The sequence below is a fragment of the Penaeus vannamei genome, chromosome 6 (assembly GCF_042767895.1).
Source record: "Penaeus vannamei isolate JL-2024 chromosome 6, ASM4276789v1, whole genome shotgun sequence".
Classification (NCBI taxonomy): Eukaryota; Metazoa; Arthropoda; class Malacostraca; order Decapoda; family Penaeidae; genus Penaeus; species Penaeus vannamei.
Window position 1 is genome coordinate 140001 of NC_091554.1, and position 6862 is coordinate 146862.

The window sequence follows — 6862 nt, forward strand, 5'->3', positions numbered from 1 at the left end:
TGTTACAGAAACAAGTTAACCTGTACTGTAAGCTGCGAAGGAATGATAGAAATAAAGTTTCAAATAATCCCATAGACTATTGGAAGGGTAGTAAGGGCGCCTTCAGTTTCAAGACAGAGTTTAAAGAGGTATTGGATAAAGTTTTAAGAAAGTTTCAATATTGGTCCAGTTTCCAGTCTGGCAACAGGGCGTATCAAGACGTACAGCGAGAACAGCATCAAGACCAAATTTCAAGTATGGGCTTCAATGTACGAATGTTAGGACTCTTATAGAAATTTCAAGATAGGCTTGAACTTCAGGACTTCTTCAGCGTCAAGATTGAGAAGAGTTGGTGCACGAGTTATTGGAGTGAGTGAGCGAGCTGTTCTAGTGAAAATACACGTGGCCAACGTTCCGGCATCGAGGACAGGGTAATGCTACGCCCCGGTTTGGTTCTGGTTGATATTACATTGAGCTAAAGTTCATTAGTTGCAGTGCTATAATTATGGCAAAGTATTAGTATTGTGTGATAAGTGCTGACAAGGTGTAGGTATTAATTGTTTTCAATACCTTTGATATTAATGTAATATGTCTGACATAATGGAAAAATCTCTTGACGGAAAGAGAGTTGTAGAAAAAGATGATAGGGTTGTATACAAGGCAGCCATAAATATGGAAAGTTGTGAATCAAATTTTAAGGAAATGCTAAATATTGGGCCTGAAGACAGTGTATCCAGGGTGTCTTATAGGTCACAGGCTTCCCATCAGTCTAAGGTCTCGGGGAAAGGCTCTTGTGAGTATATTAAAAGAAGTTGTAAATCATACAGGTTTAAAGGCTAAAGCTGGTTTTTTAGAAGAAAGGCAAAGGAAAGAATTAGAAGAAATTGTAATTAGACAAGAAAAAGAACTCTTGGTTATTAAGGCTCAGATAGCAGAGGCTTAAGCTAGAGAACAAGCAATCAGAAATTTGGAGAGTAGAGAAAATGGTAGCAAACTATCAAGTATTGGGTCACATGTTAAGGTTTCTAGGGTAGACCCAATGCCAGTGATTTTCAACCAAAGTCGAATACAAAAGAACCAGAATGTAGATTTAAAGAAAATGGACAGGGTTCTCAGTACCATGATTCTAATGATAATTCAGTGACAGAGATATCTCAAGTACCATCTAATGCTGATACAGGAAAATCTGTTGCAAACATACTGCCTGATACAAATTTAATGAATACTTTGATATCTTATAACCTTAGGAGTTTAATGCCTAAGGCAGAAGTATAAAAATTCAGTGGGGATGTAACTCAGTACAAATCTTTTATTAGATCCTTTGACAGTATTATTAGTAATAGACTTACCGATGATGAAAAGCTATTTTATCTAGAACAATACACATTTGGTAAACCAAGGGACATAGTTAGGGCTTGTGCCCACATGGCACCAGGAGAAGGTTATAAGGAAGCTAGATATCTATTGCACAGAAAATATGGTGATCGAGAAGTTATAGTGTATGAGTGTTTACCAGCACACTCGAATGCTACCTCTGGTTGGTGACAGGAAGTCGCACCAGAGGTAGTTACCCGCCAGCCGCCATTCGAGATAGGTGTCCGTAGCTCCTGTTATTTCTCTAAATAAACTTATACACGCATACCTGCGTTTGCTCTCATCACCTCCAGCTCCCACATGGCGCAGTGAGTAGGATGAGTACCGAGGATATTTCGGAGGTGCCCGTTAGCAACGAGGGCGTGGTATTTGTGCAAGCAACCAGTGAAACAAAAGATGGGAGAGCTGACCATGTGCAGTCACCGGCCAGATCACTGGTGCCTCCTATAGCATTCCCTAGGCAGTTCTCACCCAGCCCTGACTTCACCCCGACCCCAGCAAGGACGGCTTGGCCAGTAGCTCAATCAACGGCCACCGCTCCCACCGTCAGGGCCAGGAGGAGCGACCGTTGGCATGTCGCCGTCAGCCTTTGAATCGTGGGCCGTTAGTGTGGAGGACTACGGCAACATTTGCGGATGGATGCCGCCATTGGCCGCCTCCTACGTAAGACTCCTGTGCAGCGGCGAGGTACAGCAGCGTATTGACGCTCGTGTGAACAGGCAGGAATTCCGGCTACTATCAACCACAGCAGCAGTCGACACTGTAAGAAGTGTAGTGATCGGGCCTCGGTGTGTTGTCGGTGCATGGTCCGATTTTTTCACAGACTCGCAAGCTCCTAGTGATACCATATGTGCATTCGTATCGAAATGTCGAGCCATGGCAGGTGAGTGTAAATTCCAGTGCCCTAAGTGTCGATGCTCCTTAGATGAGTACATGTTAGGTAAGAAAGTGGTAATGGGTCTAAGCGACCGTAGCATGAAGGCAGAAGTGCTAAGGTGCATCCCCCGCCTTGAATCAGTGAATGACATAATTCGTACGTGTGAGGTAATAGAGTCTGCTGAAAAAGCAGCAGGTATGAGTGCCGTAGGTAATGTGGCAAGTGTGTTGGCTACACAGGACCCGGTCATGAAGTCACCATCCCCCTCCCCGGACCCCACACATATTGAAGTAGCAGCGTCAGGCGCATCACGTCGACCTAACGACCAGCAATCTTCACGTTACACTGGAGCCAGACGTGGTCGTAATTGCTGCAGGGGATGCGGGGACAGTGACTGTCGAGCAGACCGCCAATGTCGTGCCTTTGGGGTTGTTTGCCGCTCGTGTGGACTTAAGGGGCACTTCTAGCGCCAGTGCCCAACCCTCACCCCAAAAGGCATTACTGTCACATCCAGTGTAGTGACAGTAGGGAGTGTGGACACATTGGCATCCTTGCCTGTTATAGTTGTCTGTGGTAACCTTCGCGCCAGGTGCTCGACCATGGCTGTGGCAGACACTGGCGCCCAGGTGTCCATGGCAGGGCGCACATTATTGAACAATCTTGGCATCCTGCAGCACCAACTACAACCAGCACCTGTAGCAGTCAATCATGTTGCTTGGGGTGGCGTGCGTCTCCTTGGAAGCTTGATCTGCCAGCTTGTGGTGGGTCCTGTTACTATGAATGAACGCATTTTCTTTGCAAACGGGGTCGAGCGGCTCTACCTGTCTCTCGGAGCATGCAAGTCGTTATGTCTAGTACCTCCTGAGTTCCCATGCCACTCAGTATCCATCTGTTCGGTAGCACCCCTAGACATCCCACAGGTCCCAACACGTCCAGAGGAGCCACCTTATGAGCTGGTAGAAGAGAATGTGGACCGTCTAGAGAAATGGTTCCTAGAACACTTTGGGCGCACGGTATTTGCTGCGGAACGTGCACCCCTCCCAGAAATGCAAGGTCCGCCACATCACATCCACCTGCGTCCAGACGCACGCCCACATGCAGTCCATGTCCCAGCTACAGTGCCACACCACTTCTACGATGAAGTGCGACAACAGTTAGATGATGATATCAAAAAGGGAATCATTGAAGCAGTACCTGCTGGTGAACCAACTGAATGGTGTTCACGAATGGTGGTTGTACCCAAGAAGGATGGAAGACCCCGTAGGACAGTCGATTTCCAGCGGCTCAATCGGGCGAGCATGAGAGAAACACACCACACACAGCCCCACTTTGACCTCATCACTAGTGTGCCAAAGCATACCTTCAAGACTGTAGCTGACGCATACTCTGGGTACCATCAAATATCACTTGACAAGGAGAGCCGCAAATTAACAACATTCATCACCCCATGGGGTCGATTCAGATACTGTAGAACTCCTATGGGACATTGTGCTGCACAGGATGCATTTACTAAACGCCTCGATGACATAATCAGCACTGTGCCCAGAAAGATTTGTGTTGATGATACGCTGTTGTACGACGGGAGTATTGCTGAGGCATTCTGGCACACATATGACTCCCTGCTAAAGTGCATGGAGAATGGTGTAACCCTGAGACCAGACAAATTTCACTTCTGCAAAAGAAGCGTAACATTCGCTGGGTATGTTCTTGATTGGGAAGTATACCAACCCAGCAAGGATCTCGTCAGGAGCATTATGGAGTTCACAATGCCTACCCGGCCCACTTTAACCGATGTCCGTGCATGGTTTGGTTTGGTCAACCAAGTGGCACCATTCCTGGCAGTGGCCCCCATCATGGAGCCCTTTAGAGAGCTCCTAAAGAAGCCAATTCGAAGTCGGTGTACTGGGACGAACAGCTGCAAGCCATATTTTCATCGGCAAAGGATACTATTAGACAGCTGGCTGCTTCAGGGTTACGCTACTATGACGTCTCACGTCCAACAGCCGCATTCACTGACTACAGTTGCCAGGGTATTGGATTTCTTGTCATGCAACAGTACTGCCAGCGTATATCTCAGGAGTCACCGCTGTGCTGCACAGGCGGGTGGAAACTAGTGTTGTGTGGTAGCAGGCACCTAACGGCTGCAGAAAAAAACTACAGTACCCTTGAAGGGGAAGCCCTTGCTATCGCATGGTGCCTCAAGAAGGCGCGCCTCTTTCTACCGACCACAAAGCTCTCACCAGAATTTTTGGTGATAAGGAACTGAAGGACATCAACAACCCTCGTATTTTGAACCTTAAAGAGAGGACGCTCATGTACTCCTTCCGTATCAAATACCTGAAAGGCAAGACGAACTGTGCAGCAGTTGCATTGTCTCGGTACGCAATGCTGTTGGGCCACCCAGAGGAGTCCGATTAAGCCGATGATGAACTGGTGTGTGCAACCATAGTAGCAGCTGCATCAGAAGCAGTTGAAGGTGATGGAGGGCGTGTTGTGGACATCCAACAGGTCGAAGAGGAAGCAGCCAAGGATGAAGAATACCGGTTGCTACATGAATGTGTGTCCAACGAGGGCTGGACTGACCGCAAGGACATGGAGCCGCTTCCTCTACGGCCATATTTCAGGATGCGTCGTCACTTGTCATGCCAAGGAAATCTTATCTTGTACACCAATGATGAGAAACAACCACGTCTGGTTATCCCCATGGCCCTCAGATGTACTGTGCTCACTAATCTCCACGCAGGTCATCAGGGTAGAAATTCTTTGCTCCGCAGAGCACGCCAGTCAGTCTACTGGCCTGGCATTGATGCTGAAGTGGAACAGAAGCGGCGCCAGTGCCAGGTATGTGAGACATGTGCCCCTTCCAACCCAGCAGAAACGCTCATGCCAACACCATCCCCCCAGTACCCATTTCAGCAGGTCGTAGCAGACCTGTTCCAGCTCAACGGCCAGAACTACATTGCCTACGCCGATAGATTGACAGGTTGGTTGGAAGTGGAACATTTACCAGGGGACACCACAAGTGCACGTCTCAAAGTTGTCTTCAGGAGGTGGTTCAGGCGATTTGGAATCCCAGAGGAGCTGTCATGTGATGGGGGTACAAATCTTATCAGCCAAGAATCAAGGAGTTTTTTCGATGCATGGTGTGTGCGGCTAAGAATTTCGTCGGCTCACTATCCCCAGTCCAACGGACGTGCAGAAGTGGCTGTCAAATCCGTTAAGAGGATATTACGAGGCAACACTTCGATGAATGGATCTCTGGACACTGATGCCGCCGCTAAAGCCCTCATGCAATACCTCAACACCCCTCTACAGAACTTTAATGCTTCTCCAGCCCAGCTGCTGACTGGGGGTCAGTTAAGAGATGCCATCCCAGTAGACAGCTCGAATTATAGGGTCAGCGAGCAGTGGTCTCGGTTACTGAGGAGCCGTGAACGAGCCTTGCAACAATTGGGAAAAAATGCCTCATTAAGACACAACGTGTCAGCCCATGACCTCACGCCCATTGAACCAGGAACACACGCCCGTATCCAGAACCCCAGCAGCAGGCGTTGGGACCGGTTGGGCACCATTGTAGAGCTGACAGCACCTCGACAGTATTTGGTAAGGCTTGATGGCAGTGGAAGAGCCACAATAAGAAACAGACGGCACCTCCGTCCTCTCATGAGTGAAACCCAGGACCAATCACAAGACGGAGGAAGCAGTAATCCAGTACCCCCTTCCACTGCTGCAAGACCGAGACGCGTCAGACGTGCCCCGCAACATTTGAATGATTATATAGTTTATAATGTCACGGAATGAGGAACTACTCAGGAATCTATTTCTGTCTTTTGTATGTGTAAAACAAATGGATATTTTGTTCAATTTTATAATGCCTCTGTTTACTCTCACCGCCGTATATGTTTATTACTCAAGCTTAAATGACTGTTATTAAATGCTTTTTGGTCTCTTATATTTTGTACGTGTAAAACACGAGCATTTTGTTCAATTTTATATTGCCTCTGTTTACACTCACCGCCGTATATGTTCATTACACAAGCTTAAATGACTGCCTGTGTAATTAGGGGGGGAAGTGTATGAGTGTTTACCAGCACACTCGAATGCTACCTCTGGTTGGTGACATGAAGTCGCACCAGAGGTAGTTACCCGCCAGCCGCCATTCGAGATAGATGTCTGTAGCTCCTGTTATTTCTCTAAATAAACTTATACACACATACCTGCGTTTGCTCTCATCACCTCCAGCTTATGTGGATAAAATCTTGGGGTTGCCAAGGTTGAGGGATGATGATGTTGAAGGGTTTGATCAGTTCTACATCACACATATAGGCTGTCGTAATGCTTTGTCTGGAGGCCTTCAAGGAGCTAAGGAAATCGAGCACCCAAGGACTATGAGGAAAATTGTGGAGAAGTTACCATTAGCTATGCAGGAGAGTTGGCGACGTGCTGTATATTCAATATTGGAATATGGAGGCAGAGCTTCTACATTTAATAATTTAGTAGATTTCATAAAAAAGGAGGTTAATATAATGTCTCATATATTCCAATATATTTCTCTGCCACCAGTTTACATATTAGAGAAAATGCCAGTATCAGTAGATAATATAATAAGGAAAGAATATTTAAAAGTTTGGC